This window comes from Cupressus sempervirens, chromosome 5, assembly GCF_028749045.1.
Source record: "Cupressus sempervirens isolate cs-2001-9-10 chromosome 5, ASM2874904v1, whole genome shotgun sequence".
Taxonomy (NCBI): Eukaryota; Viridiplantae; Streptophyta; class Pinopsida; order Cupressales; family Cupressaceae; genus Cupressus; species Cupressus sempervirens.
The window spans coordinates 955,897,911-955,918,920 of record NC_143122.1 but is presented as its reverse complement, the minus strand read 5'-3'; the positions used below and the strand labels follow the sequence as shown (position 1 = coordinate 955,918,920).

Genomic DNA, 21,010 nt, shown 5'->3' with positions numbered 1-21,010 from the left:
TATCAAACAAAAACTTATAGATACATGAACTAGTGTGGAGATTTTTTACCTCTATTTAATATCTACTCCCTCATTTTGATAATTTTCATATTCCAAATAGTCTATTCTCTTCTTTTTCACCATTCAATGGCTTTTACTTGTACTATTTGACAAAAAGGAATAAAGTAAGATTTTGGTGAGTATCTAGAATGCATCTATGCATAAGTGATACAAAAAATTATTTCGTAGGTATATCATAGAAGCTTAATTATAATTTTTAGAATCATCATACTAATAAGAGATATAATTGCAATGATAGTAATGTTATACCCATGGAGCAAAAGTCTTGGTATGTTTCTTTTCATACCCAAGAGAGCCTGGTTGGATTTTAACATATGTCAATGATGTAAGAAATCAAGATCATTTGTAGGATGATTTGTTGACCTAATTGTGATCACATTTAATGTCCTTTTCCAAAAATTTAATTTTTATATAATTTTTAACATGGGTTTGTTAGGTTAATATATATTTGTCCTATGCTCACCCTGCATATGAATATATTCCAATCAGAAGTCCTTTGGAATGAACAAATTTTGTTGATGCCTTTATGTTGGAAGGAAATATAGCACAAAGTTGGCAAAAAGATTACCTTGATGTTGGTAATCTACTAGAATAATGTATCATCCAATTTGAATACCCCTATTGGTTATTTACCTAAAATGTGATTTAGCAAACATAATTGTCACTTAAGGATGATGAGAGAGAAGTTTGATTACATGGCTCCCACCTCACAACTGTCACTCATATGCTACACTTGGAAAAAATTAAAATAAGTGATAAAGGCTCTCATTTTTGAAAATAATAAAGAGAAACATCCCACACACGCCACATACCACAAACATCAAATCACTTTATTTCCTTATTCTTTGGTGGATTAGTGGCTATCCAACCATGAAAAACATTTTCTTTGTATTTCTTTTTAAAAAGTTTTAGAAAAAAAATTAAGCCCCCTTTGTATGGTTGAAAATTTTTGTGCCCCTGTAGCCCTTGCCCCTGTGGTGTATCAATGCAATAAATCCTTAAACTCAATATCTTAAAACTTCCTAAAAAATCTCCCCAGCATGATTTGGAAATAAAGATAAATCAAAAAACTAGATAGAATGTCTACCATCATTTTGATACCTCTTTTAGCATGTGTCACTTTGAGGTTCACAAAGGTAGATAAAATAAAAATTAACTTTCAATGAATTTATTTAAATGGAATGTTAGTTATTCTCCTTTAATGATTGATTAGAATATAATTAATCAATCACCTTCTATGTGGATTCAAAAGATTTATAATTTTTGGGCCAAATAAATTTCATGCAATAGCTTAAGTGTTTGCTTCATTATTTGTCCCACTGAAAAGTTAATTTTCTCTAAAGGATTCAAGTATCCAATCCAATCTCTTCTTGCAAACCCTGCACCATATGAGCTAGGGTTACCTTTTGATGCCCCTTCAAAATTTAGTCCACCCCAAGCTCTAATTTTTTTCAAGCACTCATTAAAACTCCTTTCTTATTTTGATCGACCCAAAAAGATCCATTAACATTCCTATTGGAAATTAAATATTTCTTATATGTAACAATGTAACATTATAAAAAATAATACTACAATTATAAAACAATAATCTCAACCCTCAAGTAAAAATAAAATATTGATAATTCATACATTCAAAGAATTATATAAGTTCTTCCATAGCTGAGTGTTGATCATTATTCCAATATACTTAGTATATATTTAAAGGCTAACTAGTAATAAGAAAATTAAGGTAAACTAGGTAGTAATGCATGGGTCGATATTTCTCTACTTTATTAGAATTAGTACATGACATTTTTATTTATTTTGAGCATTAAAAATACAAGTAGAGGTCTAACATGATCTCTAGTCAATGCCTACTAAGTTAGTTAGATGGATATATATCTCACGCAGAAAAGCCAAAAGCATTAATGCATTTTGAATTTGTATTGGAAAACATGGTTGATTTTATATCAATATCTCTCATCACAATTTTTCTTCATGGCATAGTCCTACTACACATCAAACTTACAACCTTGGACATTAACGAGGTTCCTTTTATGTTCTTGAAGGTCACATCTTCTACATGCATTTTAGAATTCTACATAATAATTTATGATATTAATTCAAGCCTCAAAAAAGATAATAAAATATTAATATTGGACTAAATTAGTATAGATAATATCAATCTTTACCTAATTTCCACAAGGTGAAGAGGAATCACAATAGTAGTAGTCTGTAGCTATGTTTTTTTCAATATTTAGAATTGTTATGTCTTCAAATATAACATCTCTCACATACCTAGAGACATTCTATATGGAAATAAATCTCACTCAGCTCGTACATTAAGAAGATACAATCTAATATTCAGTCAAATCCATGTAATAGTTTAAATACACTACCATCTACTTACTCTTGTATAACTAAGAGATGTGTTCAAGAAACATATATATAAGCAACCTACCATGTGTTGATTCTTGCTCCATTTTCATTTCCAATAAGCAAAATGTTATGAACATCAATTATTTCCACTGGTGCTTCTTCCCCATCTTTTCCTAGGCTCTCAATATTGAAAATAACAAAAGACAAAATATTAAAATCATCCCTTAGACATGTAATGTCTCATGATTAAGTCCTTAAATACCTAATGGCATGGCCTTGTCCACATTTGATCTTTTTAATATCAACATTGGAGGATCTAGATACAATGGAGATACAATCATCCCCTACTTCACAATCAACAATAATTAGAATTAGCAAATTAGAATGAAGTATAGACTTTTCATAATTTACTAAGAACAATGTCACATAATCTTTTTATAATTAGCATAGTTTGGACATCTTTTAAGTTAAGAACCATATATTCAAGGCCTTGTCAAGGCAGGTCTAAAACTAAATGGCAAGCCTTGTCAAGAGAGACCCAAAAAGCAACCAAGTATTCCTTATGTTATGAATTGAATGTCATAACTATGACAATTTGGGTTATACAAAATATTTTCTTTCTATAGATGACAAAGTAATATGTAATTTAGACTTGGAAACATATTGCAATGCCATTGTTTCTTATTTGGACATTCTTGGCTCCTTGGAGATGGATTCCATCTATATTTTGGGCTCTACTTTGGAGCTCTAATCTTAAATCCCATGACTTATTTATTTGAGGAGTAGATTAAAGCAAGGTGCATTTTTTGAGTGTTCCAAAATTCCAAATTTGCCACCAAAACACTCGTACATTTTATGATAGACACTGCCTAAAACATGGAAAAATAATATCTAATTTGTCAAAATATTCTGTAAAAAATGATACTATTGTATTTAGGCAATAAAATAGTGAGAATTAGGAAACAACCTACAACACAACTGTAAAATGTGAGCCTTTTATCTAAGAGATCCTTAGTTCATGTGAACCATCATCAACTGCTCCAAATTCCATAACATTGAAAAATTACTGAATGACCCTAATAATATTGCATAATAAGCATTGTATATTGTACAATTAACAAAGAGCATTATAAGTAGACAAATTTTCATTGATTATAATATTCTTTGATGGTAAGTAGTAATTAATCTTAAGCAATAATAAAATTTCAATAGATGTTTATATTTTATAGTATCTTATGGATCATGATCTAACATATTATGTGTTCTTCTTACAAGATTTTATGACACCTGTTAGATCTCCTAGTCAATATGGTGAGGGTTGTAGTGCACAACCTTCATATAAGTAATAGTTTCCCTTTATAATATTATAACACTTAAATTTGATCTTTATCCATTGCAAATGTCTTTGCTAACAATGTTTCTTTAGCTCATGATGAAGTGCAAATGCTTCCTTCAGTCGTCACTTTGATATCGTTGGCAACAAGAAGATTGCAAACATGTGGGACTATACCATGTACAACTAGTAAATCCTTGTAGTGCTATACTTTTTAATGTGCTAATCATGCATTATTTCTTTTATTGAGTGGATTTTATAGTCATGGACCTATTTTGTGCACTAATAGATAAACCTTTATTTGATAGAACAATAGAGACTAGTACTACTGAAGATGAACCATTTCCTAGAGCAACCCATGTGACTAGTACTAGTTTGTTTGCAGGGACATTGTTACTGAACAAGGAAATGATATTTTTGTTAAAATTATGAAATCTTCCAAGTACTTTAAAATTGTTATTATTTATTATGTAAGAGTATTTTAATTGTACATAAATTATTTTGGATTGATAATCTGATGATGTTTTTTTAGGAAATAACATTTTCTATGATCATCCTTTTCAAATGGTATTGAAGCTATTTTGATGCAAGAGCATCCTGGGCTTTCTTCCAATCATGCATGTTGGAGGAATTCTAGTTTATGGTTGTGGACTCAGTCACCAAAGAAGTGGTGCTCGATTGCTATTAGGAATAGTTTATGCCTGGGAGCTTTGCATATTTTATGATGTTAGCATACACTATGGAGCTTGACATGCACTATGGTGCTTGGTAAGGTCTTGTAGCTCGGCATGGTATTAGAGCTTGACATGGTCTATGGTGCTTAGTTTGAATTACGAGCTTGATGATGCTTGGGGATTTACTAGTGCTCGACTTGGTTTTGATGACACTTGGCTTGGCCTTGATTTCTATTGATGTCAAGTTGTCTATGAGCAAACTTTTGGCATTTAATTTCTATATGAGTATTTAATTTGTCTTGTAGCTGACTTATGGCTCAACATATATTTAATGTAAGGGTTTAGTTTGTGATGATATGGATTGACTTGTGGCTTAGTTGAGTATAAGTAAGGGGTCTTGTAGAGTCTTTAGGCATTATGAGATGATTCATCTAGCTTGGAGAAGGGGATGAAGTGTAGATGCAAACTTTGAAGAGCCAGGGCTATGGCTTGAGAACCAAAGAATTAATTGGTGAACCTAAGGGTACAAGTTTGGATTCCTGTTGGCATTCTTATCTAGTTGTGTATCTTGACTAGATGGGATTGAGATTGTAAGTTGGATCTTGTGTGATCTTGCAGAACTGATATTGTGATTGTTGTTTGTATTTAGCCCTAACCCAAAAGGCCTTACAACTAGGAATATTGCATGTAATTAGCTATTTATAAATAAAGAGTTATGGGTTTGTATCACATCTTTCTTTATTTTTGTGTTTCCCTTGTGTGGTTATTTGTTGGGGGTTTGGATATCTCTTTTGGGGATTCTCCTTCATTGCATTGCATCATATTTGAACCCACCATACATAAAAGGTACGTAGTTTCATATCAGTGCTATAATATTTTTATTTTCTTCCATGTGTTGTACTATATTAAAGTTATTATTCTAACACTTTTATTTAGAATAAAAAGGTGGAATGAACGGGGTCTTAAATTAAAAAGATCAACTCATTACATCTTTTAAGGACCTTTTTGGAAAAAAAACATTTTTGATAGTACCCTACTTCTCAAAAGAGCATCCAAACATATAAAAACTATGAGGGACTAATATAGAAAGGGTCTAAAGGATAACCTAGAGTACGAGAATCCTCTTATGATTCCAACAATGGAGTGGAATGAAATAATAGAAGAAGAAAAGAAGAAAAGGCTTCGTGGTAAAGAAAATGAATGAGAAAAGGGGAAAAGAAGGTATGTTATGATAGTATTAAGTAGAATGTAATCATGCACCAATCAGTGATCTTTGTAAATATATAATCTAACATGTTTTAAACTTTTCATATATTGTAGGACACATCAAAAGCTTTAGAAGAAAGACTACAAAAGGTTGGCCAACACAAACTTGGCTCTAGTGGCTATATGAATCTTCCCTCTTGACTTGTAAGTAGCAGCAATGAAATTTCATATAATTCTTTTATATAATATTGCAAAAATAATTGTTTAATCAAATCATACATGCAATAATGGTGATATTAAGAAAAGAATACGGGGCACAAAATTCAATGTAGAGCCCATAGATGAAGATAAAATAATTTCATTGAAGGAAGGCTATAAAGTCATGTTTGCGCATCTACACCAAGAATTTGAAAACCATACCCAAGAATTTGGTGCACCAAATGAGACATAGGTAAATTGGTCAAATGAAAAGTAAATCAAATTGAAGAGTTGATAAATTTATCTTTGGTGCTAGTTTCCATCCTAAATTTATTGCATAAAATTTCACTTCAACCTTTAAATCCTATCACAGAACCTACACATGATGAAGGCCATGATGTGCATCACAGTGGTGGAGGTATTACTTTGCCGTTTGGAATTAATTACACAATTATGAATATAGTTTAACATCTTCAATTGAAAATTGATGAGTAACCTTTTTTTAAATATTTAAGAGCATGTTGAACATCATGGTGAAGGAGTGGAGCATGTTCGAAATGTTCAACATGTTGAGGTAGTGGCAGATCAAAATGTTATTATACATGATGTGGTATTTCCTAGTAATAAAAATGCATGTTATGTTCTACTAGTTAATTAAATACTTGTAACAAGTAAGAAAAGAAAAAGAGTAAGCCAATTTAACCCATTTACTTGTTATTGCAATAGAGCCCCCTTTAGTGCAGTAGCCTTGTGCTCCTCAAAATAGGAGGATGCATCATAATTTGATGTTACATGTTCCACAAGAGGAGGAGAATGAGGAAGATATTGATATTCCTATCAACCTTTACCTTAAGAAAGCTAAGAAAAAAAATGATTTTTTAAAAATGCTCTTTAATAAATCTTGTTTGATAAACTTTGTTGGATAATGAAAGAACTTTGTTTTAAGTAACTATCTATGAATCTTTCATATTAATATTGGTTTTTATTTCATGTTAATGAATATTGTTATGTGTTATTGAATTCTTGATTAGTGTTGTGTATTAAAGCATTTTATATCATATTAATGAATGTTATGTGATTGTATTGATTAAACGTTATAGTTCATAAATAGATGAATGAATGAATGAAGTATGTAATTAGATTATAATGGGGAATTTAGATTGGTGTTAGGGGGAGGTGGCATGAGGCCAGATGAGCTTCTACCTTCTCATGGTTGGCCTTGTTAGCTAGAGAATATTAAAGTATTCTCGAAACCGAGTGAAACTCAAACTAACATACCTTCATTAATTAGTCAATTTCATCCATTGTAGGTGTACAATGATGGGATAATACTCTATGGTATAGGTATGAATCTCTAGAGGAATATTAGATACTCAATCTTCTAGCTTCAATAACTTTACCACTTGCCTCATTTTGGGTCTTGCAGCTGGATCTAGATGGGAGCACCACAACCCTATGCCTACTAATTGTTCCATTTCAGTCTCCTCAAACTCCCCATTTAACTTTATATCTACATCATCCAAAACTTTTCCTTGACCATAGAGATCCCATACCCACTCCACAAGCCTCATAGGATGCTCTTGTAAGATCACGTCTACTTCTCTCTTTCCTGTCTCAATTTCCAAGGCCATAGCCCCAAAACTATATAAACATATGATTCAAGGTTTGTTCTTCTTATCATCACACACTCAGGAGCTAGGTAACTAAGGGTTCTAGTTGCAATTGTAACATGAGACAAATTATTGTGCTCCAACATCTAGGCTAAACTAAAATATGGATTGGAAATACCCACACAACAATTTACATAGTCGACCATAGAACCTACAACAAATCTAACAATGTACAATTCTATGCAATTCTTACTTATTTGCAAACATAAAAAGCATTAAAAAAAATTTAGATATGCATTTCCAAAAATTTATCCATGAAAATGTTGTAACCATAGGATTTCTCAGACTAGAATTGGGATAATCTTGTAATCTATGATCTCCTTACAATGTTGTACTTTGTCAATTCTATGATAGCAAATCCAATTCTCTACATTGTTTTTTCTCAAGTAATGAAAATTTATACATCTCAATCTATATATATAAACTAATTATTTATATTATTTTTTCTTAGATAATGAAAATTTATAGAATTCAATCTATGCATATACCTATATAGAAGTAATTTCATATAACTAGCTAGATTTTGTATTTGAATAATATAGGGAGCCATGAAAGGATTTGATGGATTCACAAACAACTATCTTGCAAACCTCGTAAATAAAGTTGCAATGCTTAGTCCTTTTGCTTATCTAGATCATGTTACTTCTCCCCTGTCAAGAACTAGAACAAAAATCAACCTTGATCAAGTACTTATTTGTAATTGTTTGTTAACTACATTTCTATACTTTAATTCATATGCATACCAACTTTCTTTAATGCTCACCATTTTCGCTGACATGTATACTTGGCTCTAGGCATCTACGAATATAATACACCAACATTAGTAGCAAAATCATCTATTGAATATAAATACGAAATTATGAATATCAATATTTCATTTTACATTCTCTCTTTTGCACTAATTTAATCACTCTTTAAATCACCTTTGGTATTTTCCATTTATTTTAGGGGAAGTAGTAGCTAGGATTATGAGGCTATGAATCTACATATTCTTTTAGGACTTCAAAACATGTTGATCTTTAATTAATTGTGAGCATATAATAAATTTTGATATATATTTCTAAATATTGAATATATGAATTAATAGTATCCATTTGAATTACACATCCACTAGGAAGGTGTTGTAGAGATCATATTGGATTTGTACATCACATGGATGGATAATAGTGGTGTAGCACATGAAATATTCTTCCAAGATTTTTTGTTGCTAATTATATTTGTAGTTCTCATAGACATAATGCTTGTTAAATATATATCATCTTCCTTGACCTTTTAGATTCATCTATTCCTTATTATAGTCTGAGGATTTTAATAAGATTACTGACACTACCATGCATGATATGGCCTCCTATATTAGTCTTTCATGTACGCATAGTTACTATCCATGGTTCTCATAGTATGGTTATGATTATAGTTGTTGCATACTTAATTTCATCCAATATTTTTTGCAACTCTTCCACCTTAGTAATAGTGATAAGAATTCTATAAAATGTGCTTTTAGCTTTCCAAACAACCAAAATTTTATGGGTAGAGTTTTGTTTTTTCACAATTTAAATTATTGAAGATTCAACTAATTTACTGTGGGAAATTCTTCTTAAGAAGGTTCTATCTTCCTCAATAGACAAAACATCAAAACTCTCTAACTCTATATTAATATGATTTAGCTCTACAAAAAATGGAAAAGCCCATGAGTATACACAACTAGAGTCACCATCATTGTTGTCTTTATCAATGAAAGGAAAATTTGATAGCTTACTTGTGCTTTTTCTTCTTGACCATTCTAATTGTAACTCAAGCATTGTTTTCCCTTTCCCTCACCTCAATTAGTTCATGTATTTTAAAAAATTACAATTCATAACTATTTTGTGAATGTGAGGGAAATGTTGGTATGATGAATTTGAATGAAAATGATAAGTTTCATTAATTTTTAGGAAAGTAAGGTGTAACATACAATTTCCTTGAACTTGTAATATTCATAGGCAGAATGATAATTGTTTGTAGTGTATATGAACTCCCACCACATCTTCATGGTTTGATTTTATAAATTTTATGAGTGTGGGATGTAGTGGGGATTTAAATATGAAATTATTCATGTACTACCCCAATTTTTTGAGGAAGGTGATATGAATTGCATTGGATGGGATTATATTGGATAAATGACCACAACCCTGTAGGCTATATCAGATCTGTCATTCATATTAATTTAGATAATGGTGAGTTGAATTAATTGGTAGGAGTATTCAATTATCATGGAATATATTGTCTAGCTATGCAACTTAGCTTATGCCAATGCCCTTAAGGTGCACTCTTCTCTCATTACATTTCCATTGTTTCCTAATCAACTCATGAACCATTGCTGCATCAATAAAGGGTTTTTTAATTTAGGTTTTTCCCATGCCCTAATTAGGTTTTGTACATGCACTCTTCTCTCATTTCATTTCCATTGTTTTCTAAAATAATGAAATATATGTGCTATTGTGACACTCTTATGTTAGTAAATGTTTAAAATATTAGAAATTTCTATTAGATTTATCTTGTTCAGATTGCAGTCGGATATATCAAGTTTTGTTACTTTGCAATTGGATTTATTTTCTATTAAATCATAAAATGTGTTGCTTATTTATTTTAGGCTAGTGTGATATGATCTTTATTGTAGTGTCAAAATAGATTCAAGCTATTATATTTTTTTATATTTTTGATAGGAATGATAAATAATTTATAACAAAATAATGCTAGTTTCAGACTAGATGTAAAAGTTTGTGCAAATTTTAGTTTATTATCTACGATGGAGAGGAGCCATATCATAAAAGACCAACACCAAATGTTTTACAGACCATCTAGTCTTTCTCTTCTTTTAGTCTCTTTCACAATTCTCTTTTAGCTTGTTGTTCCCTTGTTAATGCAATTCAACAGTCAAGTTTGCATTGTAGGTTCTTGTGTATTGTATATTATTGTATAACTTGCAATGTTAAATTTAATAAGGGATGATAAGACATCAATATAATATTCCATAAGTCAAAATTGCATGATTTCATATTACCAAGTGAAACCCATTTCTTAAAAATAGTTATTTAAGCCACAAAGCTTTCCATTTCATTAGCTCAAATAGTCCATGCATTGTTTTCCATTTCATCTTCAATGGTGGAACATGTACATTGACTACTTGTACTTCTTATTCCTTGGCACCCATCCTCTCATATTCTTTACATGTAATAATAATTGTGATATACCTAGATTAGAAATAGTAGTCATTATAGCATCAATTTTCCTTTAAATGATCTTGAACTATATAGATATCAAATCAATCTCCATACTATCCTTCCATACTAACAATATCTAGGTTTTTGATGCTCCCCCAAGAATAAATATGGATATATTGTTTCACCTCCATAATATCACATCCACCACTATTCAAAGAAAATGGTACATAAAACCATTAAAGCCACGTTATAGTCCTGTTACTTTAATCAACACGAGATTTTGAGTTTGGATACATCCAATAGCTTGACCAGTATACATTCAGGATCATATAATTTAGTAAAATCAAAATTAATTCATAGTTGACAGTCCTAATGATCAATAAATTACTAATTTTGATCTAAAACATGCATACAAAAAATAAATATGGGATTTTTACCCGAATGTTTCAAACAAAAAATGTCACCTAATCCTCCACCTAGAACATCATGAATTCTGGGTCTATTGGAGAGTTGCAAAAAATCCCTATTAGAATCCCACAAATTGGTAGAGATTTCAACCATTAATATACCTTCAAAAGCTCACTTTGAAACCTTGATCTATCACTAAGTGTCTTAGAATCTAATAAAATTAGTTCCCCAATCTTACATGTGACTGAAATAGAACAAAGGATGAATCTTCCATGTAGACCAAGGAAAATTGATCAAGTGGGTAACTTGGGATGGAGATGTACACATATATTATGTTCTATTCTTGAATGAAAGACCAAATTTTTGGTTCATAGATCAATTCAAAACTAAAAATGAGTAACTTTGAACATTGTGATTTTTATCCTTTTCAATAGTTGAGGCTTTTAGTTTTCTTTAATTTCCATTTCTTTTTTCTTCTCACTTTTTTAATATTGCTTGAAATTTTGACTTTCATGAAATAGAAAATAAAGGATAGGGGAATAATGATATTGAATTTGAAAAGATGAAAGATAGGTTGGTGTTGTTCTGATCTGAGGTGTTTTCATGATGTCGGTGACCTAGAGAGAAAATATCTTTTTAAGACTTGTTGGAAAGCCATTTGTCATTATTAAGCTTGATAATCTAAAAATACTTATCCTTCGAAACAAATGAACATTGGAAATTGATTGAATGCATGTGCCTTAAGTTTGAGGAAATAAGGAAAGATGACATGATGATTGCTGCCGATTCTAATACTAGGCATGACAATCATCTTGTTAAGGATTTAATGGTGCTTTTCTATGAGACCTCATATTTGAATACAATTCTATAATATATCCAAGTTCTTCCTCAAGAACATGCCCTTATGTCTATTGTAAAGAACATGGAGGGACCTGCTTTCAAAATGAGTTTGTCTCTAATACATCCACTTTTCTCCTATCTTGCAAGTCTCTTTTACTCATCACTAGATTCATCTTTAAATAACTTTGACGGAACTTATATGTATGGGTACCATTCTTTACCATACTTAAAACTTGATTTATATATTTTGAAATTTCTTTGTGACTGCCATTTTATTTCCAAAGCATAATTTCTACATACAATTTGATTTAATCCGATATGATTTATGTTTGAATTTTTCATGTTCTAAGCATGTTGTGTGATAAAATAGAAGTCACTATTTCCAAATATAAACTTCTAGATGTCATTCCTACTGCAATATTTGTATAATTCTAATTGAATTCTGATACACTATCAACCTTGATTAGATTTCTATAAAGTCATTTGTGTTTATATTCTCATCTTCTATTTAGCTATGATAGTAATCATGACATAATTATAGACATTATGTCTTTGTAAAATACTTATAAATCTTCTTAAAATGCTTTAAAATATTCTTATTTATCGAATTCAAATCTTGGCATGTACTACCACCACCATTGCAGATGATTGTAGTTGTGATTTTGATTTCCAACATTCTTAGGCGACACCTTAATATTTATAATATTTTGAAAGAAATAGATTCATATTTACATCTAGAAAAGTTGCATTGCTATCACCATATTCTTCTCTAGACACAAGAAACACAATTTTTGAGTATACAGTCCTCAAAATGATCAACGGAATCTACATGAAGGTGTATCACTATAGTAACACATAAATTATAAAGTAAAAAAAATGTTGAATGGTTAAATAATTATGAAGTCTCAAAAGGGTGAGAAGAGGCTTATCATCATATAGAATCTCATCCAAATAGAAATTAAAATATTAGTGTATTGGGTACATTACCCAGTAAAGAGGTGTAAGTGTGTACTTGTAAGATAAGAAAAGTGGGAGAAATGAAGATGTATATATACATATCTTTAGAGGAGAGGCATGAAAGTAGTATTGGTACCCCTCCCCATCTGAATCTCATTTCTCAAAGAAATAGAAAACCTTTCTGTAGTTGCCCTTGTAAAGAGAGATGAAGGGGGTAGGGAGAGAGATAGAGCATACTCATGACTGGCTTATAATGTATGACACTCTTTGTCTTTGTACATGATTGGGTTGATAGCATTTTTCCTTCACCTCTTGCAAGTATCATCTTGCTTGGGAAATAAGAAAATTGGAATTCTTAGCTCTTATCGACCATCCATTACAACCTTTCCTTCTAACACCTTTTGCAATGGCTTGAGAAAAATTAGAACCCTTTTGGTTTGAATCCACAATACATACCTCATTATAGTGTTTCCAAATTGAATACCATCACAAGAGGACCCCACATTATCATTACCATAATGTGAAATGGGTGCAACCACATGATTAGATCTATTGTTGTAATAATCTAAATAGGTGTCAACCCTTGGTATCTTGTTTTAATCCTGTCCAATGGGCTGATCCCTGGTTGTAACCATTTCCACTTTTTGATCAACATGACGACTAAATGGCATGGTATTAATCATTAGATATAAAGTTTTTTCTTCATTAGAACACCCACCTGATGATTGATTTTTGCACTCATTATGATCACTTCTAGGCTACAAGCTAGAAACAAGTGATTCACCCTTGTTCGATATACAAAGAATTGTGTGAAAGTAAGTATATCCTATATCTCTTGAGGAAGAGAGAAATACTTATCATATCTTTTCATTATCACTTTATTTATTACTGAGACACAAGGACTCTTCTGAGTTCTTTCTTTCTATCCCTATTTATTTACAAAAATCCATTCCATAATGTGCAATTCTACTGCAAATAACAAAAACTAAAATTGAACTAAAATGATAATAACTTGGTTTTAGCCTATAGGTTGGAAAGATCATGCACTTATACTACTAAAAGATCCATTGAAAAATTCAGCCTCAAAATTAGAGAGTCAAGGAACTTCATTAAATGCATTCCAAACAATCTTTGTACATGTTGTTTCAATGTTTCAATTTGTTAATGATTGCTTGAAATGATATCAAATGTGTTTTAAATGCTCTCAAATTTTTACTAAGATGTCTATGTAAAGAACCATAATGAAGATGCAATTTTTTTAACTTTTGAATTCATATAGATGATCCACACTATGTAAATATGTAGGTAGTCATTAATACAAATTTTTGTTATGCAAACTAAATATGAGTGAGATATGTTTTGACATTTAAACTCCTTATGAATACAATAATGTTAAAATGTAATAAAATTGCTTACACTGTGAAATTATGAGAAAAAGGTCAACTTTTGGTTTAAAATGATGTATCTGATGCAATTACAAAACTCCATAAATTCCTATCAAAATGATGAACATTGAATCGAACCATGCCAAGCATACAATACTTTATTCAATTCTATCTATTAATATATTGCAACTTCATTCAAATAGTTGAAGTATGAACTACTCGCTTCTGAAACTCTAAATCCTTCTAGGGTACAAGTACAAACTTGTGTGACCCTTTTTTAAAGGAAAAGGCTAACAAAAGTATAACTATTCACCTTCAATGTCATAAAATTAGCATTATTATTTTAAATTTGGAAATGAAGTAAACTAATAAAATGTGTAGAAATGGATGAATTTTAGGATTATAATTTTGAATAATTATCTGGAGTAAGAATTAATACATTTTCCTAATTTTCATACATAATTTTTCAGCTATTGAAAAATGCTGAAAATTAGGGGTCTAGTTCCCACCACAAAATTATATGAAAATAAACTTATTTAACTTTGATCTTAGACTATGTTATAGATAACATATGTAGCTAGAACAATCAAAAATAAAAATTGGCTTTCGACCTATATTTTCTCTTTTATAATGATTCAAATTTCAACTGACTTGAAATTGATAGTTTTCGTCTCCCACCACAATTTTGAAAACAAATCTATTCTAACTAGAAAAATAATTATATATTCTAGAAGACGACTCTCCCCTCCAGAATGCCATATAATTTTTTTTTTTTTTTTATATGATTTATTATTTTTTTCTTTCTCAAAATCAACATCTTTTTGAATGTTAAATTACACACTTGTAGAATTTTTTAATTACAATATACCAGATCTAATTAAAATAGTATAAAATATATATATGAGAATATGCTTGGCTCTAAGCTCTATAAAATGGTGTTTTTATGTTATTAAAAGAACCATAAAAAATAGTAAGATATATTGAAATGCCACTTTTTTGAAATAGTTTTATTTCTTTACTAATTGGATACAAACTAGTATAAAACATGCACTTAATAGACATTACCACTTGGAAAAGTGTGAGACCATATATAACCTAGCTAGAATGAATTTAGTTAGATCATATGTTTGAGAAAAAAAAAATGTAGATAGAAATACGCAAATTCTATCATTTTGATAAGTTAGCCTAAAAGGTGACATAGCTTTGTACTTTTACCCTCTAGTAGGTGATGAATTTATATGGCTGGGTATAAGCCTATAAGTCTTCCATATTCACCCATAAATCAATCCTGCTACTATAAATCTGAAGCCAATATACGCGACTGGATATACATTTTGTGATGAGATATTTAGGTAGATAAAATGGGTTATTAATGTTCAAGGTAAATACATGAGTTATTACAATTGAAGGGCACAATACATTTTGGTATGAGATATTTAGGGAATCATAAATTGATGCTATAGAAAATTATGGGTATTGATTGGGCAGGAGATGTAGGTGACAGGAAGAAGACTTCAAGATATTGCTTTAGAATATGACTTTTTCAATAATGATATATCACATAGTGTAAGTCTTGTTCAAATTTTATAAGTTTTGTTTTAGATAAACTACTAAATACTAAATTTCTTCTTATTTTTTGGACATCGACATAAGATAATGATTGATTTTCATTTTTTCCATGTAAGCTTGAAATAATAGTAGTGCTTGATATGAAGTTTCAAATGTTCTTAGTTAAGTTGTGTATTGATAAGACCATGAGAATGATGATGTAGGGGAGGAGACAAAAGATGTTGATGATGAGATGGTAGATTTTGAAATTCTTAATTATGTTGATCTAGACAATGTTTCAAAGCTACAGAATACACAACACTATATTGATATCATGCAAGCATGTGGAGAACAAATACATAATATATGAAAAGAAAATAAACATATAACCATTGAAAACTAAATAACTCCCATGAATTTGGCTTAAGCATCTTAAACTAGAGTTAGCATAATAATTTCCCAAGTGAGAAAATCATTTTGTGTAAGACTATTTGATTGAAGATAATTCTAGAAAAAAATGACATTTATCCTTGATATGGAGCCCTCTACGAATGTCACTAGACTTAACTCTTTCTTCCACACATCGGGTACTTCCAAAAGTTCATTAAGAACTTTGAATGGAAATCCTATTGGTTGGATAAGCTAAGTCAAAATTGCAAACCATATGCATGGGAGATTGCACAATGAAAGGCCTTCAAGGAGCTCAAACAAGACTAGTGTGTATGCCCATTATGGTATATCTGAATTGGGACAAGGATTTCTATGTTCATAGGGTTAAAGAGGAGTGAAGAGTTAAGGTTAAAAGGTTGCAAATTTCTTTATTTGCACCATCACATAATTAAATATTGAGTTAGGATCTCAACCTATGACGGTGCAAAATGAAATAAAAATGGTCAGTTATATTATAATTGCGACATCACACAATTTATGACAGGATTGTGTTTGGTGGTTGCAAGAAGGTGACACAGTTAAGGATAAATGTATCATAACATCACACAATAAAATGAATGTTTGGTCCTAACCATTGTGAAGGTGCCAAGCAGTTAATTTTATGATGTTCACAAGTTCACTATAGTTAGTGAGGTGGGGAGATTCCAAGCTGCAAAGTAGTGATGGGGCTTAGAATGAAGAGGTCATAGTTTCGCAAGGCCATGTAGTTAACAAAGATTTTAAGTTACAAAGCCATGAACATGAGAAGGTGCAGGTCAACATGATAGTTAGAAAGCTATGAGATGTAGTGGAATGTTTAAAGGATATAGGGCCATGTGGCAAAGTTGACTATTGAATTCAGTTGACTTGATGACACAGATGACCTGGCATGATAGCAAACATGAAATCAAATAGCTCTTTGATAGAAAATAGGTTCTTTGATCGCTTGCAACAACCCTTTTGGTCTTCTCCATGCCTAGTAAATTTAACTTTCATCTCTTTACCACGTTGGGTTATCCATCTACCCATCCAGAGCATTTATGCTTCCATTTCTATCTCTTCAAGGCCAAAATTTGAATGTAAAGATCAAATTTTATGCATATGGATGTGCACCTAATAAAATCTTTTTGAAATAAATAGCAATTGTTTCTTTTCCTTTGAATAAATAGATTTCTCTATTATACCTCTTTCTTCCATTAATATATTGTGCAAAATCTTTTTCCTTCTGTTAATGTGTTTTATTCATTTTTCAACTTGTATGATTGTATCTACCTGGCCTTTGAATGATATAGAAAGAAGTTCCTTCCTTATAGAATTCTATTGGTTTTTGATCTACATATGGTTGTTGAGCTAAAGCAAGAATTGAATCTATGTATTTTGAGATTATATTGATGAACTATGCATTTCCAGGTAGAGATTTGATTGAACATTCTATTTGGTGTTTCACTCCTCTAGATTAGATTAGGTAGTTTGATCTTCATGCATTTCATTTTTCCTTTTCCTCTTAATAAGTAGTTAGATGCATCCTAATATTAAGGAAGTTGACCTTCTCTACAGATTCAATCTCATTGTTCAAGTCCCACAACTTGGAGATTGTTTCCATGTTTCACAAAGTTTCCTTTAGATCAAACTTTAGGCAAGGGTGCAAAATTTTATAACAATAGTTTTTTGCATGCCTAGTGGGACTACATTCAAGCTTACTAAGAAGTTTATTGGTTTCCTAGAGTCAAGAAAGGGATTCAAACTTCTATACTGAGAAGAAAGTACCGCTCTTAGTATTTCGAGCATTCAAGAGGCTCACATTCAAGCACTTGGAGACTCCATCTCTGCATCTTGGTTTCTAGACTAGAATTGTTGTAATTCATGCCCAAGGTTTAAACAAAGGCATCTTCTAGAGGAAATTTTCAATATACTAAACTTTCATTTTCAAATCGTAGAAGAAAAAGAAGTAGACTCTCTCTATCACTAGTTAAGAGTTTAGAAGAAGAACATACACTTGCTAGATTTTATTTTAATATAAACTTAACAAAATATTCCAACTGGTTGTAACTTAATGAGTAATCTAAATAAATCCTTTCTTAGTCCACATTAATGATCATCTAATTTTAAATTAGAATAGGCCTATAATAAAATAAAACACATTACTGATCATCTAATTTAAAGTTAGAATAGACTTATAATAATATAAAATAAACTTGAATATTCTATATAAGAAATACCAAACTATACTGTATTAAAGCTTACTTACCATAGCCTGAACTCCATAAATATAGCGAACTACTACTTAGCTCAAAGCTCCACTACCTTTACTAGAGTACATTATTGGTCTCATGCATTGGTTTTTCTTGTCATTCAATACTTAGACTATTAGTTTGTACATGTGGAGTAGTCAATATGGAACTAGTGTTCCACTCCTAGTTCTACCATCAAGTTAATCTACATGTTAATTGTTGCATTGAAACTAAATTTATCTCCATTCATAGTCTTGGTATACTTCTTTGGAGAGTTAATAGTTATTAATTCTTATGCATTTATTTGTTATGTTATACATAATTTAGAAGTTCTAAGTATAGTTTTGATGCAGGAGCATCCAGACGAATAAGGGAAATCCTGTGTCACCCAAAAAAATGTACTTAGACTTAGTTTTTGTTTCATGTGTTCTCATTTCTGGATACCCATTTGGGTCAAATAAAGGTTCCAACTCTCACAGTTCCACTATCAGTGTTTTAGGATAGAGTATTTGAACACCTTGGGATACGTGTGAATGCCAAAAAAATAGGATTATGTAAGTGAGCCATCATTTTGGTGAACTAGGAGGTGTAAATTGGCCAGATGAATGTAATTGTAATTTAGAGCATTCTAGACAAAGAATCAGGTCAAAAGGCCCCACGGTTTGAAATTTATCGTAGTTTTTTGAATTTTGGAGACCTCTTAAGAATGCTTCAAAGTCAGGTTAGGGGAATTAAATGACCTTGAAAAGGGTCAAAAATATAGGGGATTAGTGAAGCTGGTCTATAGGGCTATAGAGCACTTTGAGAGCTTTCCAAAAATGTAAACGGTTCGTCAATCGGAGCTACGGTTCAAAAGTTATGCCTCCCAGAAGTTTGATTACCATTTTTGGATTCTTCTAGATTTGTGTCGACTTCTAACAGAGCTTCTGGAGCCTTCTATTTGGTCAGTGGATGCCTACTAGCACTTTCTAGAATGTATTCCTAGTCCTTAACCCTCTGAGGTCTATTTAAGGCCATTTTTGACATTGTAAAAGGCAGTTCGGAGTGGAGTTTGAGAGGAGGTACTAAAAGGAGAAATTATCTCTAGATTTATGTTATTGTAAGCCCTTAGGGCATGTTTTGAAGTCTATTTTCTCTATACTGAATGTATTAGCTTATCTACCAAGTTAATAAAATTTCCCTTTCTTGTTGTGTCCATTCTGTGCATGGGTTGTGTCCCCATCAAGTGGTATCAGAGTAGGTTTTCCTGAGTGTGTAGACAGAGCGCTGACTGTGAGGCAATTTGCACCAGGACTATGTGGTTGTGGGTTTGACTTAAGAAGATGCCTCCACAAAGAGAGCATGGTGGAAGGGTCAGAGCTATTAATCCTGAGGAGGTTAGAGCCCTCCAAAGGTAGGTAAAAGCATTGCAGGAGGAGCTCCGTAGAGGAACAAATGTTGCCGCAGGTGACGATAGTGAGGATGACAATGAAGAAGAAGAAATTTGACCAGAAGGGAAATTTGATGGGGAAGTTCTGAATTAGGCAGAGGAAAGGCTTTTTAGGGCCATTACCAAATTTGGGAAAAGACCTACAATTGATTTGGGTGTATTTTCAGGAAATCTAAAACCAAATGAGTTGATTGACTAGATTAATGAACTGGAGGAATATTTTGAGTATGAAGATATCAGGGACCCAGATAGGGTTAAGTTTGTAAAGGCTAAACTGAAAGGCCATGCCAAAATCTGGTGGCAAGAGGTTCAATTGAAAAGAAACAGAAGAGGAAAGGAGAAGATGACAAGGTGGGATCACATGGTGGACAAATTGAAGAAGCAGTTCATTCCTATGGACTATGAGCTTGATTTGTTTAAGAAGGTGCATGGGCTAAAGCAAGTAGGAAGATCAGTCCAAGAATATACAATGGAGTTTTATCAACTTTTGAGTAGAGCAGGGCATGCAAAAGCAAATAAGGAGAAGGTTGCTCATTATATCAGTGGGTTGCGACCTAGCATCCAAGAGGAATTAAGTCTGGTAAGAATGACTAGCGTTGAAGAGGCATACCAGTTTTCCCTACGAGTTGAAGAGAAGCTAAATAAGAGGTTTCAAGGGAGACAAAGAGGGCATGGTCAAGGAGGAATGGGAAGTGGTAGGTCATCTAGAGGTCAAAATGAAACCCAAAAGAAAAATGAAGACGTGGGTACTAGCAGGAACCAGAGGAATGAGGGTTTCAACCGCTCCCGTGATCAAGACTTTGGAAATCAGAGAGGAAGAGGTAGAGGATGTGGACAAGGAAGAGGAGGCTTCCATGGTACCTATTTCTATTGTAATGAAGAAGGTCATCATGCCTTTGAATGCCCTCAACGACAAGGAAGGATAGATAGGAGAGCTAAGGGTCAAGCTAGGGTTGCTCATGTGGATGAAGATGCACAGTCATCACATTCAAAGGATGCAGAAAGAGGAGAGACATTGGTAAATAAAAGGGTCCTATTAAGTGGTGATATTGAACCAAGACAAAGGAGGAGTTTGTTTCATACC

The 21,010-nt window shown here is 31.7% G+C and overlaps 1 pseudogene; it reads right to left on the bottom strand.

Moving 5' to 3' along the window:
- Window positions 1-1,906: 1,906 nt before the first annotated feature.
- Window positions 1,907-7,460, bottom strand: LOC149559129 (putative polygalacturonase At1g80170; annotated as a pseudogene).
- Between the last annotated feature and the right edge of the window lie 13,550 nt (window positions 7,461-21,010).